The sequence below is a fragment of the Anser cygnoides genome, chromosome 1, assembly GCF_040182565.1.
Source record: "Anser cygnoides isolate HZ-2024a breed goose chromosome 1, Taihu_goose_T2T_genome, whole genome shotgun sequence".
Lineage (NCBI taxonomy): Eukaryota > Metazoa > Chordata > Aves > Anseriformes > Anatidae > Anser > Anser cygnoides.
Window position 1 is genome coordinate 145,935,302 of NC_089873.1, and position 25,694 is coordinate 145,960,995.

Here is a 25,694-nt window from a genome sequence, read left to right on the forward strand (position 1 = left end):
AATAAATAATAAATAATAATAATAATAATAAATAAAATTTTAAAAACTTCTTACTTAAGACATTCTAATTGTCATGGTAAGATTGCACTATGTAGGCTTTAAGCAGGCCTATAGGCATCTAAAAATCTTGAAAGAATCATTGCTATAAGGTAACTCAAGATAGAAAAACATGTGTGGTCACTTACACACAAATTCACCCTTCTATATGAGGACTCAAAATTATCTGAAGGGAAGTCTGGGATTTCTCATTTGTATGATATTTTTAGGAGGACAATTAAAAATAATTTGCATTATCAATACTTAAAGTGAACATTTAAAATTTATCAATCTTATAATACTATTTTGTATTTTAAATAAGCAACCTGTGTCTACAAACAAGTTTGAAATCACCTCAAAGAGAATTCAACCTTCCAGGCAGAACAGTAATCATAGGACAAAAATTAAAAAATCTGAATTTCTCTCTTAGGTGAAGATAGTGAAGGGGATTACCATTGATTTTGATTCAGATACATTCTAACTGTGCAGATCAACTTTTGCAGTCCTTTTTAAGCTGAAAGTCTCACTTTATTTTTTCTGAAGAAAAGTTATGTTTACTTCAAATACAATGTATTTGATTACCTTTTAATTTCTTTTAGGGGCTAAAGTGTTAACCAAAGCCTTAAACTCAACTTCTAGTTCTGTCCTACATGACTTGGTCATGTGTCCAAGAGCTTTGTCTCAGAGCTACTGGAATAGGAGGAATTTAGACACCAGGATCTAGAAACACCATCCAGAAATCTCTGCTTGGGAGCATTAAAAACTGCTTAACTGTGCAGTTATCACAATAGTATACATGTTTTTGTTCTGTACTATAGAGGTCCCTGACTTCTGAAGTCCCAGAGATGGTCAGCCTTCCTGGCAGACTAATAGGGATTCTCAGACCTACGTCCAGCTAAGACATAACTCTGAAGCATTCCCACACCTTCCTCCTACCAGGCCACCAGCTGAAAAAATGCCTAACACACACTGGCAGGTTCAGGTTTTCTGGAGGTCAATGGTAGTGAGGACATGTTTTCTTCAGAAATGGTCCTGGTTTCTTAAACAAACAAACAAACAAAACATTTTTATTATTTTATTTGATGCACTTTAGTTTCTTTTGACCCAATTGTGTGTCAAATACTTGGATGAAGACCACAAACTGGGAGCAATACAGACTCCTCCATTGTGTCAAAGTCTACATACTCCCTCTAGACTGCGCAGAAGATATCTTACTGAAAACTTGAAAACTAAGATTTGGGCTAAGGTTTGGGTTTGTGACCTGAGCTGTAAGGCGAACGTGGTAAGGTCTGGATTGATTAGGCTGTGTTTTAACAAATCTGTAATTATTTTCAGGTGTCACTACTAATCACACTTTACCTTTAAAAACATCAGAGCAGGAAACCTTAGTGCTTTGATCAATACTCATTGACAATACTGTATTTTATTCATTTGCTTACTGACAAAAGCAAAAAGAAAAACGATGCTCTCTTTAGGTTGCTTCATTCTTCAGATACATTTTTTTCTCCTCTGGGGACATAAACATATGATTTGGAAATGATCAGTAACAAAAACATATGATTTGGAAATGATCAGTAACAAAAACCATTGTTTAAATCAGTAATGCTTTCGTTTTTCAACTGTTGTGCTATTTTATTTAAAGAAAAAAATATGAAAAACAAATGTGCTACTAATCAACTCAAATTTGAAAGGAGCAGGAACTAATGTAAGGAGGATGTTTATTTATGTTTTGTAAAGCCTTTGTACTAAACAATTTGAAAACTCAAAGCCGCTGATTTTGAGATTTTTTTAATCTACCATCTATTTAGGAAATATTTGCATCAATTTCTTACTTCATTTATTTATTTTATGAAAACTTGAATAGGAATTTTTCTGATCTAACTTTGTTCTTTACTCAAGGCTATAAACTGGAATTACAGTCATTTGTCTTTGTAAGTTTACTTAAAAGGAATCAAACTGAATTTTCAGGAAATCATATAACAGTTTTTTGTGAAGACAAAAGTAAAAAGAATGTATTTTGGAGATGCAGCTGAAGGCACTGCAATTAGCTACTGGAATAGAATTAATGGCTTGTCACTAAAAAGCCAATTCTCTGGCTAAAACATCTGGCTGGGATATGGCAATTGGCTGCTACAGACATTATGCTGATGTCACATTATGCTATAAGAAATAGAACAATATAAAATCACAGAGAGAATGAAGATCTAGTTTTATGGTCCTGTTGCTACCAACCAAAAACATGGGGAAAACAAAGGACACTATGTCTGCTGTCCAGTTCATAAGTATAATTGTTCGATTTATAAGTGTTCGACGACATCCATGCTTTCTCCTTACTGATTTTATGAGAAAATTTAGGCTCCTAAAAAAAATATATATATTATGTAGTCATTGCATTTTCATTTCCCATTGCACTTACCTAGGCACTTGCAATAAAAAAAAATAAAGAAAACTGTAAAATCCAAGAACTGTTTTATTCAGTGTATGCTGTTGCCACACATTTCAACTATCTCTTTGGTTTTCCCAAATTAAGCTAAAGTAAGTATTGCTATCTTGTACACTGTGCTAATTACAAGAAATAAAGCTACTGTCAGTGCAGAAACTGAATTTGTTTAATAAATGAATGACATATTATTTTTCATATCCCACTCTGTGTTTTATTTGTGTTTTATGTGTGGTAATCCTCCAAATTAGTTTTTTTCCTATGCTAGTTCATACATTAACTTTTTGGAAAACAATGGAAAAAAAAAAGAAAAGAAAAAACAAAAGAGAAAGAAACCCTGGTGAAAGAAAGCTGTTAATCACAGAAATACACATTTTTCCTTTCTGTTTTACTGAGCCAAATCAGTCCTTAAAGCTATCCAGATGCTGCAGTTTCAGAGGAGCATTGAAGTAGAATACACAGAATTACTCTAATTGTCCCGAAGTGATTAAATTTAAAAGAGGCAGCGTATACATCAGCTCAGGGTTTTTTTTTTCTTTTTTCTTTTAGAATAACAGATCAAACTCTCAAGCATATGAAACTGTTTGTGTATTCTTGTTTTTCCTTAAGTAACAGCAGCACAGTTAGAAATTCAATCTTAGTTTTGCTGTCTGCTTGTTAGTATGCCAAAAGATCTCTTCTTCATCCATCCTGCAACATTGCTGTTTCTTTTTGTTCTGCCTCAGTAACTTCTGAACTTCTTATCATCTAGGTACACACACAACAGCAGGTGCATTAAAACTGCACCCTTTACAGAAAAAAAATCTGTTTCCAAGGTAAAAATAGAACAGATTGATGGGGTCAGCATTAAAGTGGCTCCCTATAACAAGTTAAAGACTCCCATCTGTTCCATATACTAATGTGGCTGAAGCCTGCAAGGAGAAAAGAAAAAGATCAATACAAATTTATGGGCTCTTCATAAACATTAAATTAACAGCAAGAGAAATGCAGGGTTGTGTGGAAGGGAGGCTCATGATCCTCCTCTGAGGCTTATAAAGCTAACTGAGCACAAAATGATATAATTATGGTGTTAAATAAGACTTCTAGGGTAACAGTCCTAGATGGGAAAAAAAAAAAAAAAAAAAGGATGCTTACTACAGCCTTTATAATTAAAGCAGCTTTTCCAAAAGGAAGTCAGCCCAACTTTTTGGGGTCAGCTACCCCCAGCTCACTCTCCCTTTCTGTCTATCTTTCCAATTTCTCATATTAATACTTAGCATTTCCAGTTCCTCCATCTAATTGCTTTCTCCTATATGTCTCCCATGATCTATATTTCAACAAGATTCAGTGCTCCAGCTGAAAGCTATTCACTGGAGTTGGCCTCCATCCAGCACTGCCTCTTCTCTAAATTCAGTGTGGCTAAACTCCTCCTCTTGGCCATCCCTTCACCATCAGCCATTTGTTCCTTCAGGATTTCCCATAAATTGCCAGAGCTAGCTCACATTGTTTCCTCTGCCCTTTTTTTTTTTCTTTTTTTTTTTTTTTACCTCCTTATAGTAATACCTTGTTAGCCTACATTCACACTTTTTTTCCTTCTCTTTCCCTGTGTTCGGCTTTACCTGTGAAACCAATAAGATGTCTCTAGCACCTGCTCGTACTTTAAAACTTTTTGTAGAAATCCTGGTCCCCTGCTGCAGATTAATTTCTGATATCTTCAAGGCTAAATGAATCTGTGCCACCAACTTTGTTGAAGCTGGACCAACACTTTCAGTGGTATGGTTCTGTACTTTTGGACTGATCCTCAGGCCCTTCCCTTTTCTTCATGCCATTTCCCTCTCTGTATAGATAAGATCCCTAATTTCTGCCAACTGATCTCCACTGAGCTCACCTCTCTCTCACCCCTTAATGTTGTCTCTGATTTCTTGGTCATCTCTGGTTCCCTCTAATTGCAGCATGAATATATGTTCGCCTTTTCCACCATAAGCCTACCTCTCCATTAAGTTACTGGTTAGTCCCTTTCTCATTCTCTTTCCCTCTTTCCCTTTCATCATTATACTCAGTTGAAGCACAGCCTGTAATGAACCTTTTGGTGTCCCTCTCTTCTCTTTAGTCTGACTCCTTCTAGTGGCTTTCCACCAAGCTGGCAACTACCAGTGCCTGTGGACATTCCTCTCCTGGCTCAGGATCTGTCTCCATCTTACCTCATCCCTTCAGATGCTCGGAGTATGCTCTGTCAAGTGTTTCCTGATCTTGTCTGCCCTGTTCTCTCTTCCCTCTCTTCCTTCCCTTACAATTATCTTTCAGCATGTTTTTTGGAAGATGTTCCTCCTCTTGCTTCAGTTATCTATGAGAATCCTGTAACCTTTGTCAATATACTTTTTCTCCCTCTCCAATTTTTTGCTCAGTAACTTCATCCTCAAACACAAAGTGCACTGCTGACTCTGTGCAGATGACCATTTATGCATAAAAGCTTTCTCTGTGCTACCCCAGTGCTAAAATTTCCATGCAGGCTGTCACCTAACTGCTTACTGAAACAACTCTTTTATTTGGTCGAGAACAATGCACTGTTCAGGTCTGTACAACCCTCTGCAGACTTCCCTTTTTGTCAAATAAAATAATAATGGCAGCAGTTTTTTAAAGGTTGTTGAGGTTGGTATCACCCTGGCTTGAATCACATACCTTGTTTTAGAGAATGAGTGACCTCAACAGTACAATTCAAGAATTGCTTTGCCAGTTGGCCTCAGTACAGAGAACAACCTTAAGAACACCCCATTTATTACTGCAGACAGAACCTAAGCTGGAGGCCTAAACTTTCCTCTACGCACCTGAAATCATTATTCAACTGAATATCTGTCCTTTTTTGTAACTATTTTTCTCATCACTACTCAAAAGGAAGACTTCTGTAAACTCCTAACTAAGCCTTTGCTCACCTGTTGGCTGCAGTGATTATTGGTTATGAAGTCTTCCCATTTCTTAGGAAATGGTCCAGTCACTGGCAAATTAATTAAAAAGCATCACCATAACTACTTTTTATATATTAAAAAAATATAAATAAATGGTAGTCATGGCTGCATTTTACAAAGACCCTGTGGGAATGCGCTATGAGTAATATACAAAGGCTTATCAGATCAAGCTCCTTGGAGGAACAAAAGTAGAAGAAGGACTTGTTTCCATCTCCCAGCTGGCCTCATCTCAAATCACTGTCCTGCTGAGCCTGGGCAGTCCTGGGTATGTGCAGAAGAAGAATTCCCAGGCAGTACAGCAGCCGTGGCAGCTCACAACTCCCCCACATTAGGTAGCTGAGCAAGATTTTCAGGATCTAAATGCCTTCTCAGTCTCACACCACTCAACAATTATGCTGCACTGCAACAGTCTTCCTTGGCAATGAGTCAGAAGGACTCATGGATACAGCTTAAAGTATTGCTCCTAGCCATCAAGAGGATAAATATAATTTTGAATGTTAATACATATAATTAGAGTGTTTCCAGGAGTCAGTATTTTCCTTGTCTTTACAGAAATTTACCTGCATAAATCTCAGTACAGAAGACTTCATTCCACATGCAGTCACAGCAAGAAAATCTTGGAAATCATTGCTTTTTGGAGATTAAGTAAGTTTAGAGTGGGGGGTTATTTTCTGTTTTGTCATAAATTGTTGATAAATAATGTCAGTCTTGACTTGATGCTGAAAAGCAACACATCGATTAAAATCAGCTCTCTGAAAGTGAGCGTCTTCTGATTTGAAAAAGTGAGACTAGTGAAATTACTATATAAATTAAAATATAAATTAAAATAATATAAATTAAAATAATAAAATAATATAAATTACATTGCTATAATGCAATTATGGGAATTCATTCTATTACTGAAAATATATGGATTTATATTCTAAGCATAGATAACTGTGTTCAACTTTACCTTGAAAACTGGCAACAAAAGTGAGATAAGTCATTGTTTTAACTGTGTTTCTGCGAGCTTGGAAGTGAAGGAAGTCAGCTTCTCTAAATCTGGAACAAAGCTGTGCTTATTTTCCATTTTTTACAATTTCATCCAATTTTAAGCTGTTTCTGCCTTCAGAGTGGTATAATGGAATTATACTGTGTATAAATCAAAGGAGGAATTCACAGAGAGGATGGAATAACTTGCACAAGAACTATAAGGACATCAGGAAGAAAAAATGATAAGCCTCAGTATTCAGAAGTCTTACATCCTTTCATATGCTCCACATGTACAAGGTTCAGCCTGGCTAAATATCACTATCACTTATATGAGAAGAAACTTTTTCAACATTTCCCAGGTGCATGCAAATGCGCTAAGGTTATATGCAGTCTAATGGCTTTCTGCTGCTAAAATATAATGAGTGAATGAGTCCTGGTGACCAGGGGCAGACGGAAAAGTGGAAAGTTTTGTACTGCTTTCAATATGTTATTATGAGCCATTATATGTGTCAGTATTTCCACTACAAATGACTCAGAGCCAAGGGAGATAACTGCAAAACATAACATCAAAATCAAATTACAGGGTGTACATAATTTGTTTCTGGATACGGGCATAATTGCCATGTTCTGCTTTACTGGGAAGCTGTTTGAATCAAGACATCCAGACTCTATATTGAGATATATCTGTAACCTCGAGTGAGTTTTGATGTTCACAGATCTTTGACTAAGTTCAGAAAAGCTTGTCCGTGTGTTTACTGGACTCTATGAAACTTAGGGAAGAATCTTCACAGCTTGCACAGTGACCAATTTTTTCAACACCACATCCAAGAAAGTTCTTCCTGAAAACATCGCAACCCTTTTAAATTTGAATTAAAGGCCTTTCTCCTTCCAGGGAGACTGCTTTATATGCATGCACACCTACCCACCTGTCTTATTAGGTTTAAGGAATCTTCCAACTGCTTTTGTTGGGCCTTGTCACCCTCATGATTAAAGAATAATACGAAAGTTACAAGGTGCTGAACAAGCTGTTTTACACACTAGCTTCAGGCATGCTGTACACACTAGCCCAGCCCTTGGCTGCCTCGTCCCCTGGTGCTTCCACCTGTGACCCCTCCCTATTCCTTGTCAGAACTGGATTAAGCTCTCTGCACCATCTTTTCACTACAGTTTACTCCTTTATCCCTTCCCTTCCTCACGTGGCAGCAACCTTCCTTCTCCCCAGCAAGCCATCAGAGCAGAGCTGGTGAACAGAAGGGATCATATGAGGAGTATATTGGTAGATGAAGGGGACAGATGCATTGATGAAGCATGTCCCATGCCTTAGGCCACTGATGGAGATGGACAGGGTCCTGCTGTCATCCTGCTCCACCATGGGGTGAAGTTCCCATCAGGAAGTTCCTATGGCTCCTCTTGCGATCCAAATCAGATAGGAGTGTGTTTGGGACTTAAAATGGGGAGAGGTCCTGTCCCCAGCTGTGGCATCTGAAACTGTAGAGATTCCTTGACTAAAAGGTCTGATAATACTGAAACAGTAACCAGTATTGTAATAATATCACTTTTGGTGCAGTCGGCGATGTTGACAGTATCCCTCCTCACTAACTTTCTTAAAGGCTCATCAATCTCTGAGATAGAAAGAACCATTCATCTTTTAGTCTAACCCCTGGAACTAGAATTTCACTGGATATTTTCTATATCAGCTTTGAACTTTGAATCCAAGTCAAGTATTCCAGAAACATATCCAGTCAGGTTTCTTAATCTTAGAATCACAGAATCACAGAATTGTTGAGGTTGGAAAGGACCTCTGGAGGCCATTTACATCTAGTCCAACCTCCCTGCTCAGGCAGGGTCCCCTACACACATTACCCAGGATTGTGACCAGACAGCTTTTGAGTATCTCCAGGGAAGAAGACTCCACAAACCTCTTTGGGCAACTTGTTCCAGTGCTCAGTTACCCTCATATTAAAAAAGATTTTCCTCATGTTCAGACAGAACTTCCTGTGTTCCAGTTATCCATTGAGTGCCCATTGCCTCTCATCCTAGTGTTAGACACCACTGAGAAGAATCTGGTCTGATCCTTTTCACACCTTCCCTTCAGCAACCTATACACATTGATCAGATCCCCCCTGAATCTTCTCTTCTCCAGGTTGAACAGGCCCAACTCCCTCAGCCTTTCTTCATGTGAGAGATTCTCCAGTCCCTTAACCATTTTAATAGCCCTTTACTGGACTTTCTCTAGTAGCTCCATGTCTTTTTTGTACAGGAGAGCCCAGAAGTTGGACACAGTACTCTAGATGAGGCCTCACCAGTGCTGAGGAGTGGAGAAGGATTACCTCCCTCAGCCTTCTGGTAATGGGAATACACCTCATCTATTTTGAATTGCTCCAGGAGATAGGCCATAATCACCACTTAATACACTTGCACCTTGTTTAAAATCTAGATTAGCCTAGAAAAGATTCCAGTCTTGAAGTCTTGTTATATTTTCTGATGGTGCATTAAAGAGCTGTAGGTTTTCTGAAACTTTTCCTGGGTGTATGTATCAGTAGGCAATGAAGATATTTGCACCTTGAATAATTTAAGATTACTGTGTTCAGTTTTGTCCTTGTTTTCCAGACTATAGCTCTGACTTTTCTAAAACCTTTTCATTTTTTTTCAGCAGAATTATGAAAATTGGGACCCCAGAGCTGAAGTGTTCCAGTGATAGCCTTGCTAGTGTTTACACAGAAAGTCCTGCCTCTCTTCTTAGCTCTGACTTTCCTTATACTGCCACAGGTCACATCAGCTCTTCAATGGATAGGATAGCTATCTCAATGAAATGCCTATCCTGCTAACTATATACTGTTGTCCTAAGATCTTTTCAATGTCACAACATTACAGTGTCCTATCTGATAAGTGGCACCTGCATTCTTTGTTTGAAAATCTACAACCTTGCATTCAGTAGTCTTCAAAGGTCTATGACTCAAATCAACCCACTTTACAAAATAGTCCACCTTACTCTGCATGACTAACCTGTTCCTGTCTCTATTTACTTATCCAGTAGCTTGTGGTCATCCACTCATTTTGAAAGTAATGATTTTCTATTTTCTCACAGCTGATAGATACAGTTATTGAACAACACTGAATAATGTCTGGAGCAAATCCCTGCTTTAAATACAATATAAGCAGTGAATGTGTACATAGATTTTGTTTCTCTTGTGATTTTCATACAGGAACCTCCTGAAAACTAAGAATGGCAGGTGAACTAGCCTCCAGAATTATTCTTTCCCATAGAACAGAATACACTGCGGTTATACACTCAGAGTACTGAGTAAGAATGCCTTTAATTTACACAGAATGTATATACAGTCTCCTGTAAATAATGGTGTTGGAACTTAATCAAAGGGAAAACATAGCAATAACTCTAATGGAGCTTTCTCTTTCATTATTCAGAATGTCTTTTCCAGTTATTCTTGCCAAACATCTTATCTTATCCTATCCCAATCTGCAACAGGCATTATATGGAAAATTTGGTGTTTTTTTGGGAGCAGCCTTGTAAATAAAATGGATTAACAATGTTAACTTTGTCTAGTGAACAACTGGCTAGTCAGAGCATTTTGCCGTCACTGCTGAGTTTTCATTTGTTAAGACAAAGGACATGTACAGAGATAATTGGTAGAGAGACTGAAATCCACCAACCATAATCCGTGGTTGGGTTATCCCAACCCATGGCATGATGTAAGAGAGATCACCAATGCAGGAGAAAACAGAATTGCTTTTATTTTGCACAGACCACCATATTCAGACACTTTTGACAACATAACTCCTTGAATTCCTAGTCCCTTGTACTGGGTTTACGTGGCAAGGCTTTGGTAGCAGGGGGCCATAGGGGTGGCTTCTGTGAGAAGGATCTAGAAGCTGCCCCATGTTAGGTAAGGGCCCCACTGCTGACCAGAGCTGAGCCAGTAAGTGATGTTGTTTTGCGCCTCTGTGAGAGCAGATTTAAGACAGGGAAAAAAACAACACTGAACCACACAGCAGCTGGGAGAGTGAGAGGAGTGAGGAACAGCCTTGCAGGTGCCAAGGTCAGTGAAGAAGGAGGGGAAGAGGTGCTCCAGGCGCCGGGGCAGAAGTCCCCTGCAGTCTGTGGTGAGGACCATGGTGAAGCAGGCTGTCCCCCTGCAGCCCATGGAGTACCACGGTGGAGCAGGGTTCCACGCTGCAGCCCATGGAGGAGACCACGGTGGAGCAGGAGGACCTACAATGACGGAGGCTGCAGCCTGTGGAGGACCCCCGCAGGAGCAGGCCCCAGGCCGAAGCTGTAGCCTGTGGAGAGGAGACCACGCAGGAGCAGGTGACCTGGCAGGAGCTGCTGCCCGTGGGGGACCCAGGTTGGAGCAGTGTGCTCCTGAGGGATGGACCCCGTGGTACGGACCCATATCTGGAGCAGTTCTTGAAGAGCTGCTGCCTGTGGGAAGCCCATGCCGGATCAGTTCAGCCAGGACTTCATCCCGTCGAAGGGACCCCACAGCACAGAGGACAAGAGTGACCGAGAAGGAGCAGAGGAGAAGCTGCGCTATAGACTGACCATAACCCCCATTCCCCCGTTCCCCTGCACCGCTCGGGGGGGGGGGGGGAGGTACTTTTGGTTTCTTTCCTTTGTTTCTCACATCTCTAGCTTGTTAGCAATTATCAATAAATCTTACTATCTCCCTATGCTGAGTCTGTTTTGCCCATCACGATAATTGTTGAGTGATCTCCCCGTCCTTATCTCAACCCTTGAGCCCTTTTCATCATATTTTCTCCCCATTCCTCTTTGAGGAGAGGGAGTGAGAGAGCAGTTGTGGTGGAGCTCGGCCACCCACCCGAGTAAAACCACCACATCCTTTCACCTCGTTCATAACTACTCTACAACAGTCCCTGTTTCAGAAATAGTTTGTTATCTTCACAATCTATAATATTTCTTCTTCCTTGACTAAAGGAAAGAATGACAATTTCAAGGGTGAAGCTCAATTCCATCTTCTTTAAAAACAATGGAAATCCTCTAGACAGTGCATTGGATACAAGATGAGGTCCTTGAAAGCTCTTACTTTTTATTGTATACTTCCAAAAACATGCTTATAAAGCATTAACTTAATTTCAAAATTGTTTGTTCAAGCAGTACACTTTTAATATCTCTGGTCCTAGGCAGGGTTCCTGATGAGACTTTCATGAGTCTAAAGCAGGAAATGTTCAGGCAAATTCAAAGTTAGCTACAGTGTGCTGGGTTATCTTTGAAGTAACAGGATAACCTGCGCAACCATCATAGTGATGACATGCTGATGCCGAAACACATTTCTCTCCTGAAGGGAGAAAACATATTCCAAGTTTGTAAAGCAAGCAATCTGCTTCTCCCATGGGCTTTGAAAAATAGAAATGGGGGAAGGGGAGAGGGATAAAAGAAAGCTCAGCAGATGTTCAATGCCACTAAGGGATAAATCATAACATATTTTTTTTTCTGTGAGCCTTGCCCTTGGTACATGTCCTTCCTCTTCTTCTAGAGTTCAATTTTTTACAAATCACAGTGTGAACTGTGGGAACCCTATTTATACTTCAAGCAAAGTACTCAGTCAGCCAACTTCATCTTCCTTCCTTAAGTAAAACCACCAGTGATTCAGAGCACCTTGCCTCATTTTTGCACAGAAATATGGGAACAGCTTTTTATTATCTCTCTCCAAAATGGCTCAGGTTATAGCATGAGTTTCTTTCTCAGAGGTGCCATAGTAATTGTAAGTGTCAACGATTTGAACTGACATTGAAAAAAAGTTCATTAAGTAGAATTTCCATTCATTAATGATAGATGAGAACAGCAGTAACCAATTCTCTAAATAATACAAAACTAAAACAATCTTCTCTCAACTACTTTACTATGAAAAGGTTGAAAGCAAAATAAAGAAAGTGGTGCATGCTAACAAATAATTGCTATAATCAGAGACAGGAAAACAAAACAAAATGCCAGATAAATCAGGTCTTGCTCATCTTTAAGGACCATATATTATGCCATTTGCTTTTTCTTAGTATGATTTCTTCAGGGCAATGGGGAGTTCCATGTAAAAAATCAATAGTTCAATCTGGCCCTATAAACACCAAGTAGCGCAGCCATCTACAGCATTGTGACAGATTCAGGAGAAGATGGATGAGGTTCTCTCCTTGAAATTTGTTCTCTGAAAGCAGAAAAATAACTGAGGGGTGGCATACTAAGAAGAGAATAGACTTAAAAAAAAAATGAAGGAAGGAAGTAAGGAAGGAAGGAAGGAAGGAAGGAAGGAAGGAAGGAAGGACAAGAATTTAGGATAATTAGAAAAGTCAAGTATATTGTTTACTTTCCATAGTGCACTACCACTTTCCAAGTGGTTTCCTCATAACCTTTCTCAAGTGTACTTTGTATCACCCAAGCCCAAAGTATCACCAAATAAAACAGCAACTGTGATGAACATAGCTGTTGTGCTGCCTCATAATAATACATCACTAAGGTAGCCCTGGCTTCCATGTCAAGGGAGAAAACAGCAGCTATTTTTAAGGAGTTGTGGCAGACCAACATATGTGCAGGTAGACAAGAGATATGACTGCACTGACTTGAATGTTTAAGCACAGACTATCACTCCTCCCTTACCCAAAGGTGGAAACACCTGAAGAAGTCACCAATTGCTCAGGGGCACTATGAGAGCTCTGGACATTACATTTTCTCATGAGGTCCCTATAGGACAGCATTCAATGCAGTAAAATTCATTATATTATTAAAGAGGTGCAGGAAGTGTTCAGTCTCAGTCAAACTCACATTTAGGTGAAAAAGACGATGATGACCCCAGTTTTTTTCTTAGCCAAGCAGAGAACAAAATGGACACTACCATGATTGTCTTACCAAACCTTCCCAGAGAGAAGTGCTCATGAAACTGTGATCTTTCCTAATTACATCCTCATGGTCTGAGATGTTCTGTACAATCACTTCAGAACTGCTTACAAATAGGTTATGGATTACAACTCTGTGGCCACTTTCCTCCTCTTCCTATTTAATGCTTAAGCATTAAATACAGTACTGAATGTTTTGTTTTGTTTTGTTTTTAAGAGAAAGGAAAAGTTACCCTTCAAACTGTATAGCATATTACTGCATATTTCATGTGCTCACAGAAAACTGCAGATACTTTTATGAGTGGCTCTTAAGCACAATGGCATATTTCTGATAATATAAAACTTCAGGATATGACTCACAATAGAGCCATGCCTGGTAGACATAAGAGAAATGCTTAAATGCCTTCTTGTGTGCTCAGAATCCTGCTACAGTCACAGCGCTCATCGCACCTGCAATGTCAGACAGTCTGCAGACAACCAGAAGTGCTGTAGAGTGTCTGAAAGAGCAGCTATACTTACTTTTCTCTCTGGGTTGCAGAAGCAGAGTCTTGTAAAGTAGTATTGTTGTCTAGGCTGTAATAAACAGAGGCCAATCCAAAATGCATAAATATAGGTCCATTGCATCCTTTAATTTGGCCTTGTTGGTCATTCACTTGAATACTCCATGGACATATTCCCCAAAATCTGTTGTGAAAGAAAACCATATCTGGTTTAGATGTCCACAGGAATTTTGTGTAGGGGAAGAATAAGCAAGAAATGCAAGATTTGATTCTTTATGGAATCATGTAGAGTAACAAAGAGTCGGGGAAATGATACAACTCCGCATGCAAAGTCACCCTAATGAAGTAGCAGTGTACAGCTGAAGTGCAATTGGAAGGCTACTCTAATGTTCATTTGGCACAAACACTGTCTTATCAAAATAATCAAACTTTGAGAGCACTAAATGGACATCTCACATTTCTGCCCAGCTCCAGTGTAATCCTTTAAATTGCTCATGCTTGCCCTATAATGGCAAATGCAATCAAATAAATTAATCTTATTTTCTAATGTAATTTACCATAAACCAAGTTCCCTTATAGCTTCTGTGCTACAACAGTATCCACATACACAGAATATCCTTCTGAACCTGCATGTGACTTTGAGCTAGTGTCTTGATGTTACAAATGGAAAAAGCAAATTTATACTGACCTGTAATTCAATGAGAAATGGCACAAACTGTCTCCTGAAGGTCTATCAAATTGTGTGTGTGTGTGTGTGTGTGTGTGGATGTGTGGATGTATATATATATTTGTATATATATATGTGTATATATATATATTTGTTGCTGTGGAAGCCTTTTAATAAGCAATATTAATACACGTGTGGGTGTATAGGGGCAGACAATGCACGGGTATTTGGGAATTTTTAACAAAGTGACAATTCAGTGCTAAGTTAAGTAAATTCAACTTCCTAATATTCCATATTTCTCATGGTACAAAAATAAGAATTGCCATACCACAGACAACCAGTGGCCCATTTAGCACACAATTTTCAGATTCAGGCTAAGTTATTTAGATGTACTTTCCTACCACTTGCTGATACATTGTACACTATTCACGGCATTGTCTGCATCAGTAGACTACACTTACATCAGTTGAACACACTGCTTACCCTTCAAGTACAGTCTAAACAAGTCACAGTGAGTTTTCAAGTTATCTGAAGACAACATTATAGGTAGAGATCCGCTTTCACAAGACCTTGACATGAGAAAAACGAAATGCTGTCTATAGCAATGGTGTAAGAAAATGTTCTGCCTTTCTACTCTGCTCCTCAATCCACTACTTTAATGGGTCAACAGTTACAAAGCTTTCCAGATTAAAGGAACTGCTGTAGCTACGATGGAGGGAAGCAAAGACCAGGCTGAGGAGACAAGATTCTTCTAATCAGTGTATGTATGGAGCATGAATATTTACATCTTATCTCCTCTCCTTTCACAGTCAACAGAAAACAGAAGCTTCAAAGTAAGGACCCATCTCAGAGACATCTCATGCTTTTCTCAGGGCTACACAGTGCCCAGCAGGAGGCTGGATTAGCTGACTTCCAGAAGTCCTTTACAACTCAACGTTTTCTTTGATTCCTTCTAATAGCAAAGTTTCTCACCATCGAGCATTATCCCCCAGAAATGCATAGTGCAAGTCCACAACCAGCACTAATGGATGATGAGACATTCTGATAAGAAAATACAATAAAACCTTTTCCTTTCTAGTAGGAGCCAATATAACACAAGGCATTAAGTCTCTCACAATGGTCAAGAACTGAATTGTTCCATCTATGCTGTGACATCACACACAAAAGCACATAGTTCTGCAAAAGGCTATAAATGTTACAGCAATAGACAGTCTTGTAGACTGGACTTTTAATAGGGAAACAAGGAGAAGAGATGAACGTTAAAGTTTAAAAGTTTTGCTAAGCAGTCAATAGGGGACTTCTTTGGAAGTGACTGACCGCTCTTCCAGAATAGGTGCTGTAATAGGTGCTGTAATAACAGATTTAGAAGAGGAGAGCAGTATAACGTAGACATTTGCCTGATGTAAACTTCTGATGTCCAAGAGATATGATTTATCTCTCCTAAATCTTAGTTACATAAGTCTAAGTGAGTCATCTTCTGTTCCTTATACTTTGAGTAAAGAGAAAGAGGCACCAGGAAATGGTGGCTTATCACACATGCTCCTGTTACCTTATATGAAAAGAAGTTTTCTCTGAAGATGTTTGTTTCTTTCTATTTACAGTACTTGGAGCTGCCTCAGGTAGTGAAGAAGTTAAATAAATGTTATGCATCTAAAATTAGCAGGAGGGAACCCCAGCTGTTGAGTCTGAAGGTGGTCTGCGTACATGAAACAACCTAGCAAATGTGGTGACTATGGAAGTGTGTACCTTTGTCACGAAAGATATTTGTCTAAAAAAAGACAAATTCCCACTTATGCCAATGCAAATTTAACTATGTTTGATTTCTGTTTTAGTTAGTAGTTCTGCATCCAGATATGCATAGAATAAGATTACTTATATTAAAAAAAAAAAAAAGCAACACAATTTTTACTAGAAAAAAAGTATCTGCATGTTTATGCCTCAAATTAGCATTGCTTACCAAGTCATTCTCCAGAACTTCTTTATATAAAGAAATTGATTTTTTTTTTTTTGCAGTAATGCTGCTTTGACTTTCCGTGTTACATTTTATTCCAGCAAAATGACATTTTATTTTTACTGATGTTTGTTTAGAAAGATGGCAATGAAACAAATAAACAAACAATTTGGTTTTAGACTTGAGTCACAAATGTGTTTTATGTCTCAAATGCAAATGCATTTTAACCCCATGACTACTTTAGCTGAAGAAGAGAAATCTGGGGGGAAACCTAACAGCAACCTTCCAGTAGCTAAGAGAAGATAACTGAAAAGGTAGAGCCAGGCTCTTTACTGAGATGAATAATAGGAGAGCAATAAACAATAGTCACAAATAGAAACAGGGGAGGATCCAACTGGGTATAAGAGGGGGAAAAAAGTGTTTTATTATGAGGAAAATTTAGCATTGAAACAGGTTGCCCAGTGAATTTGTGGAGTTACTGGCTTCGTCGGACTCTGAGACCCAACCTTAGTAAAAGTTCTTAGCAACCCTATCTGAACTTAGCATTGTTTTGAGCAAGGAGGATGACCTAGAGACCTCTCAAGGTCTCCTCTAAGCAGAATCATTCTATGACTTCACAGTCACAGACCTTACATCATGTTTCAAAAAAATCTTCTGATTTAAATGAACCCCCCAGCAATTATGATGACATTTCTAGCTTTCTGTTTCCACAGGATAGAATATATGGATGCCTTGATGAAAAATACCTCTCGAAGTTCCCATAAAGGGAGAGGTGTTTTCTGGCTGACCAATAACTGGAAAACACGTATTCACTTTCTCTTTTAGCAGAATTGCTCTTATAAAGAATCCAAAATAAATCATAAGGATTTACTGTTATGTTTGTAAACAGGTTAAAGGGAAGAAGAAAACTATTGCTTCCACTGTGTTAATGCTCTTCCTTGAAAGGGAAAACCCAGTATAAAACAAAGCCTGCTCTGGAACTTGGTTAACTTGATAAGAATTCCTTCAGCCCATAAGTAAATGGCTAAAGAATAGCAGCAGACTTTCTGTTGCTTTTATTGATTTTTTTGCTGTGCACAATCTAGCTTGCACACAGAGGCAGCTTTTCACTTTATCTTTTCTCTGTACTAATGTAGTGGAAGCCGTTGTACAAATTACAGCTGAGCTCCTTAAGATCAAGATTCATAGCTATGGGCTTTGTCAGTGTCTTTAAGTAATTTAATAAAGTAGTAATGGTGTAGCTATTGGATTGAATGAACGGTGTTCAGATAAGGAAAGCTCAGCTTTTAAAGACGCATCATGCTACTTTATCTAGCAAAGAACACATGTTGCATGTAAGAAAAAAGGTAAGATTCATAAATGTTTCAGGAGGTCAGAATTAGAGAATAGATGTAGGAGGGGGATACTGTAGGGGAACTTTATTTTGTACTCTTTTTTTTTTTTTTTTAAAGGAATCAGTATTGGTAATTTGGTAATTGAAGGATATATTTTCTTTCCTTTACTTTTTTTTCTGTTCTATTTCTTCCACTTACCTGTGAGCATACTACTTATTTATTTATGTATTGCTTAGTGGCAGCCAGATGGAAAGGAGGATAGATGGTGCAGCTACACTATCACTTAGCGTAGTCCATGGGAAGCTCTGTTACACCAAGACTGGCCCAAGGATAGAGCTGGAGGTCCAGTATTCATCATGCTCCCCTCCTGCATCATGAAGAGTTGTCTCAAGAGAGAAGAGAAGTCTTCATCACATATGTAACCTAAGCCTGGTATTACCACTGAGAAGTGAAAAATGGCCCATATTTGTTTATATATGTATTTGTGTAGATACATAAATGTATGTGCATATGCATATCTATATACATATTAGTACACGCAAACATATATATGCATATTTGAATAGAAGGTTGATTTTTTCTACATGTTTTAATATTAATGTTAATTATTTTAATGCCTTCTTATGCAGCAAAGAATAAACTGTAAGGGATGGGGTGTTGTATTAAGAATGCAGCACTTTGGAGGGTCTTCAAGCATTGGAGTACATACTCAGCATATTCACCTGGCCTCCTACAAGTCTGGCCTTCCCTTTCCTCCTCCTATAATGATTTGTTGAGAGACAGTAATAGGATTTTGACCTTTCACTCTTCCCACACCTTTGGTGAGGTACAATGCAGAAAGTTTCATCAAAAGTCCATGGAAAGGTTCCTGCTCCAATGCACAGTTGCCTCCTGGTTAATCAAGATTCTGGTCTCATGATATCAACCACATTCGTACAGAAAACTAAACAGTCTTAAAAATGTCCATATTAATGCTGTTATTATGGGCCCTGTAAGGAAAGCATTTAAGTCAAAATAGGGGTTGTAAACAAATTAGTTTTGTTTCAAGGATAGCTTGAGGGCAAAAGCATTATGAGTGTATTAGTAATCTTTTAAACTACTCACTCATCACAATCTTTCAGTGGGTTCAAATGACTGCTGCATTTAAAGTAATCAAATACTTCGACTGTTTAGGTTGCTTATACACTGTTATCTAAAGTATTTTGTAGATGGATGAAGGAAAAACAAATGATGCAGTGTTGGACAAATGAATCCTTGTATTTCTGATGTCAGGTGGCTAAGTTAAGTCCCTTACTTTAAGCCCTCAAAAAACAGCTTTTCTATAAAGTTTTGCTAAATATTTAATTTTTTTCTAAGCTATGACATTATTTCAGCACCAATGCATGGCAATACTCTTTTGGCAATTAAAAGGGTCTGGCATAATCACTGAATAGGTATTATTACACTTTTTTTAATCCACTGAACTTCTGTAAACTTCTGTGTCATGTCACACAACTTTATTTTGGACAAATGAAAGTTCACTGTTCCAATTTTAACAATGTATGACATTTAGTGATTTATCATAAATAAAGATAAGTTCTCTGTCAGGCTAGAACAAACATAAAGAATAGCACTGCTTAACATTTATTGCCATAAGAAATTTTACACTTGATAGAAACAATTTTGAAAAAAATTAATTGTGATAATTTAATTATTAATGAATCCCTCTTCCTTTTACAGGGAGGAAATATCAGCTCTCTGGAAATCAGCAGAGAAATAATAAATTGTGACAATAACTCTAACAGGAAAAACACAGTCAAACTCTTGGCCTGCTTTTCTGAGCCTGGATATCTGCATCTGAACAAAGTCATATTAGACACCTACAAGAAAAATCTGCATTTCCTCTTTACTCCATTGGCTTTTAATGTCAACTCAGCAAGCTTGAAAATTAGATTTTTATTTTTATTTTTATTTTATTTAAACATCATCTCAAGACAGATATAAATTACTTGTTTTAGGAATATAGTCACAACAAACATTACCATGTTTATTTTCTCCTCTCACTGGAAGACAAGCTTCCCTTTGGACAATTCCAAGGTTTCTGCAGCAGCTATAGGTTAGCAATGCAGGTCTTCAGAGTCCTGAATGACACGTTAGCTGTTCACCCTTCAGAGATGAGCTATATATATTATGATGCTTCAAATGGAAGCATCCATTTCTGAGGAGAAAGAGGGTCAGAACAACCAAAACATCACAAAAAAAAACATGGAAAACTGAAGAGCAAAAAAAATATTTTCCAATTTTTCCAACAAAAGAACTATGAAGTAGTCATTAAATTTTCAGACAGAAAGTTCCAAAACAAGAAAATGGTTGCCTTCTGACACAGAGCATAAGTATATTTTGAATGTCATATAAGTTCAAAGTGGAATCAGAAACAGTCGAATCAATTCAGGGAAAATAATCCACTGGGGTACTTTAAATATAAATAGTGTTCAAGCCAAGATGACCCAGTACTACCTATGCTCAGAATATGGAAGACCATACTACAAGAAAGGTTGTTGTTTCCCATCACGTTTCCCTAATTACTAACTACTGAATGCAGTGGTGGAGGTAGAATAATGAATATTTAGCTTGACCCAATTCTTTTACTCAATCTCGAGATCGAGGGAGGATAAATGGATAAATGGGAATATGACTAAACCAAGGAAACTGCCAGTAGTCTCCACTCCCAGTGCTCAGTGACCTTCTCACAGCCCTGAACTTTGTCCTGATTTGTATGCACTGTTTCTTCATCTGAAATTTTGCAAAGGTTTCAGAATTAAATGCAATTACTTTAAAAGGATCAATAATATTGTAAGACATCTCAGAGTACAGCGTGTACCTAAAATAAATTTTTAACTTCTTTTTTTTGGAGGGGAAGATGTTTGGAATAGGATTGGGCATATGTTCAAAAAATATTAAAGATGTGCCTGAATCAGATTAAGTGCTAGCTCTGTGGGTCCTAATATCTTGGCATGTTGCCAGATAGCAATCTTAGTGATTGAGTCATTTTGTACACGGAGACTTTCTTCAGATAATGCCCAAGTGAGTCATGAGATCTAATCCAGTTAAAAAGAGTCATGAGGCCCACAATCTTAATTACATTTACGCTACTAAGCACAGGAATGCTTAATGGCAAAAGACAAGAATAACTCATTTTGAGCCCCTTCCAATGGAGCCAGAATAGAAACGGCATTGCCAATGCCTGAAAGCATGAATTTGTCTCTCTGCAAAGTGTTTCAGTTACAAGGTCCACAAGCATTGGAATTGTCACAACACCATTAGTGAAATTAGAAATGTGGGGTGAGGGGTGTGGAAGATGCTAGAGCTGATGGTCTTCCCAGAGAGTGTGACCTCTGCTGATCTCACTCCGACTGATATTCTCTTAGATGAGTTCAAGTGACAAGATAAAACAATTTCATGACTGCTAAGTCCAGATAAACATAGACTCAAGCACCACTTTTCGTTATGCATACAGGCACAAGCCGCATTTTCCTGTGCTAATGAAAGAGTGGGTTTGTTTTCTCTGTCAGCTGGACATAACAGAGATGGAGTCTTACACAAGGTAAGCAAGGAAAGGTCTTTATTCTGCTTCTTGTTAGAATGCATTTATTTATACAAACTGCCTCATATTTTCATGGTTTCTTGAAATCTTTGTCTAAACAGGTATTCATAGATTAGTATTTTTGAAGTAAAAATAAAAATACCACACTGTCCAAAGACACTTGCTAACTTATCTACTATGGCCTAAAAAGGAGCTTAATTACTCTTCATCTTTTTAAATAATCACATTATATTCTAGGGTTCTTGAGTTTCATATATGAGAGGTAAATTTCATTCTACACATTTCCCCTGTTGTTTTATTTGCAAGAAAACCATAAAAAATGCTGAGGAAACGGTACAAGTCATGTGTAAGTAAAACCTCAGCAGCCTATCCCTGTGCTGGGATGAGACACAGGGAGCAGCAAGTCAGACTGCCTGCACATGTTGCCATATGGGCATGGCTATGCATCAGCAAGCAGCACGGCGCAGCACCAGAGTTACAAACAGGGTACGGAGGAGCCTGTGCTCACACCTTGTGCAGGTCAGGGGGTACCTTAGGGCCGCTCCAGCTCCAGGTCCCATATGCCCATGAACAGCCAGAGCTCATCAAGTGTGCTCTCGGAACACAGCTGTCGGTGACGCTTCCATTAGTCATGATGTAAATATTTTCATCTTTAAACTCTTCAACTACAATGTTTAACATAATTTCTTTACTGCTCATTTCTGCAACTAATTAAAAACCGGTGATCATTAAAATTGGATAAAAGATTTCTAATTTACTACTTCACACCTTGTCTTGACTGAAAAGGAGTTTTAATGCCTTGACATAACTAAATTGGTTGTAAGTTCCAGACTGCTGAAGCAAGTCTTCTATAACAAGATGATCTGTCTTCAAGTCATTTTTGTCTTGACAGTTGCAGACAATGATTTCATCAAGTCTAGCATAAAAATGCCCTATTTTCTTTCCAAATGAATTCTAATCTTGTAATCCAGGGGAAAAAAAAATAAGCTTGAAAAGGTAACACTTCAAACAATGAGTTTAAAAATGTTTCAATGTACAGCATCTAATTTGCTTTGAAGCAATTAAATAGTTTGTAAGAAAACACCACAGATAATGAAATAGAGGTCATTAAGTCACTGATATCATCTTAAAGATCACCTTTAAAAACTAACTATTTAACAAAAGATTCATTGATCCAGATTTAAATTTTATACACCACTGTGAAAAGTATGTACAGATCCACATTTTAGACAATCTTACTAAGCCACAGGCATCCAGAATTGAGACTAATAGAGACAGGAGAAATGACAGTCATCAACCTGTTTGCTATCCTGATTGCCTAAAAGACATATCATGCAAGAGTTTTGCAGGAGGATTTGGCCTCCTTGCTAAAGAGAGCCTGCAATAGAGCCAGGAATGGAGCCTATTTCTCTCAGTCTTTACGGAAAGTACAGCTATTCACATGAGAAAAAGTAACAAGGATGCAAAAGGCTTACAGATTAATAAAAATAAAAAATGAGTTAAAAAGCTTGTAAGAGAAATCTCTCTAAGCAATCTTCATTTTGGTCTGCTCCAGCAAACTCTTTTTTTTTTTTAACTAGCTATTAAAATATAAAATGCCTTGTGAAATATTTTCATTGTCTCCTCACAGCCCCTTTCTGAATTTGTGCCAGTAAAGCTATTAGCAGTGATTGAAGGTGAGACAGCCAAGATGAAATTCTCTGGAGAACAAGACGAGAGACACCTTTCTGCCCTCAGCCTATCAACTATAATGAATGATAGGCACAGTGCATGACAGGGACTGAAATAGGAGACTGTGACAAAGACGGGCTCAGGAGTGCTTCAGAATAATTCATTCAGTTGCATTTGGCAGCAGCAGGTCATAATATTTTTGTGTAGCTACGCTGTCAGAGCAAAAAATAAAATACAGAATGGCATTCGCATGCTGATCCTGTTTCCATCAAAAAGAAAGGAATATTGAGTTAAACAAATGCTTAAGTTAAATTCTCCCTTCTGCTTTCCACTGTCCGTAAGCACAAAGGGCAGTATGAGGCAGCTGCATGAAGCTGAGGAAGGAGCAAGGCCTAATTAGCAATGTATTGATTACAACTCTTTCTTTTCCTTTCTCCCTCACATGATGGTCCACACTAGAACAACTCAAGGCTCTACTCGCTGGCTAAGGTTGGAGTCTTTAACTGTATCCCTGTTGAAAGAAGAGTTGGAAACACAGCACCACCCTTGGAGAGTAAAGGGAACAGAGAAAAACTCAGAGATCAAATCCCAAGGTGGAAATCAGACTCCTAGAAGCAAACTTGCCATCCCATCTATGATCCCACAGCTGTCACCTCACCTTACAGACAGCAACTCTCCATCCACACTTCACCTGCTAAAATCAAAGCCCCCAGGAACCCAATGCCTCCATGCCCACATGGGCTCACAGGTACAGTATCAGCAGATCCCAAATCATTGAGACAAATTCATGGGCAACAGGTCCAGAAATGAACCCTAAAAGCAGGGTCACCCTCTAACATCCCTACCACAGCCATTCTGGATGGCCAGGAGTCTGAAGAGTGGGGACTGGAGATCAGGCTCCCAGTCCAAGCCCTGGGATACACTTTCCCCTGTCAAACCTAGTAGGGCGTTTCCTATGTTATTCGGGGTTCTTCTCTCTTTGTCTTTGATAGATTTGAGCTAAAAAATAATTTAAAAAAAAAGCCTATTTTGTGATGCACAGTGCAAATGTTATACAAATTCCCTCCAGTTTAATCCCAGAAATGAGAACATTCATCTAGGATATGGAAAAAAGAAAATTATTTTATACAGTGACATTAACAGGTTCCAGCTTTCATTCCCAACTCCCTTTGCTCATCACAACCCTAGAAGCCATTCCAAAAGACAGATGACTATCTGCTGCTCCTTTGGAAACATGAGAATAGTGAAATGAAGCAAGCAGTAGAGTTAAGCAGAGCACACACCCTACTCTGAGTCTTGTTTGGGTGCATCTTGATATTATAATGGAGAGTTTTTATAAGAGAGGAATAAAATGGTTTTGCAGAAGAGACTGGCATACCCTCTATTTAGTGGGTGTTTTCCTTAAAGGTGGGAGATGTGGCATTGAATTCCCACCAGAGAGGAGAGGATATTGAACTTCTGTCCATCACGTCACAGATGACTGTACCGGACACTGAGCTTTCCACCAGGGAAGAGGAAAGACGCTTCCTCTGGTGGCATCATACAGCCATGACCCCTTGCTCTCTTTAGAATAAAAATGAGCACAGCCACTTACTTTCAGCAGTTTTGTCCAAGGAGTCCCCAGAGAAGAAGGGCACTTTTCTCAGGCACAGGACAGGCTGTCTCAGCAGGTTTTTTGTCGGTCTCTTCTGCATTGCTCCCCATTCTCTGTACAGAGGTCATCACCATTCAGACTGAGTTCTGGTGGCCATTTTAGGAACTCAGCATCTAATGTTCTCCAGGAACGTGGCCCTCAGTCCAACCTCTTGACAACAACAGCTAACAGCAAATCCCGCCTTCATCCCAGTAATACACGGACTAGGAAGATTTGCAGCTTCCTTGCTTTGTTCTAGGCAAAAGGATAAATTATGGCAAATTGCCCTACAGAGAAGTGCTTGGGGGTACTGGTGGATGAAAAGCTCTATGTGAAACAGCAATGTGCACTTGTAGCCCAGAAAGCCAACCGTATCCTGGGCTGCGTCAAAAGCAGCGTGGCCAGCAGGTCGAGAGAGGTGATTTTCCCCCTCTGCTCTGCTCTCTTGAGACCCCAGCAGTTAGCTTGGAAAATGTACAGAGGACAGCCTTTCTACACTGATGCAGGGATGTTATGAGGGGTTTGACTCATGGTTTTGACGTGGGTGGTTAAAGTTCGGTATGTGTTTTCCCCATACTAAAAAGAATGAATGAGAAAAAATGGCTGGTCACCAGATATTATATGGTGAGTATTTGAACTTTTCAAGGCTTCTGCAAACCACAAACTCCTTGGGTTCATTCATTAACAACACAGAAAATATGCTTTAGACTTGTGAGTTACTATAAATTTGACACTTCAGACAAATTTGAAAAGGGATTTTGAAGCCTTATACTTCAAACTAAACATTGTGTAGGGTACACAACTAGGCCAGACTCCTTTAAAATGATTTAAATACAATGTAATCCAAAAACTTAATATTGAGAAACTGTGATGAGCAAAAGCATATGTTTGGGTTTGGATCGATGCATTATTCATCCCAGGTATTTGTTGGGTCTATATCTGTGCTCTGTTCTGAAAACTGTGAAGAGCTGCAACCAGATAATTAGCAAAGTGGCAAATATGCAGAGTTAATCTAACAATTTTCTGTTCTTAAAGTGATTGATTAGAAGCCAGTTCAGAAATGGATAGATGCCTGAGGGTAAACTACTATTGCTCTATAGAATA

General features: G+C 38.7%; 2 long non-coding RNA genes across 4 annotated transcripts in view; both read right to left on the reverse strand.

The window, feature by feature from the left end:
- LOC106041643 (uncharacterized) overlaps window positions 1–25,694 on the reverse strand; it is a 72,011-nt gene that overhangs the window by 17,497 nt on the left and 28,820 nt on the right. The gene's annotated exons all lie outside the window — the stretch shown is intronic.
- Window positions 12,214–15,527, reverse strand: LOC125184520 (uncharacterized). Its single transcript, XR_007168649.2, has 3 exons — window positions 15,391–15,527; window positions 13,771–13,935; window positions 12,214–12,566 (listed from the first exon to the last, which is right to left on the reverse strand). It is a non-coding gene; the product is annotated as an uncharacterized lncRNA (long non-coding RNA).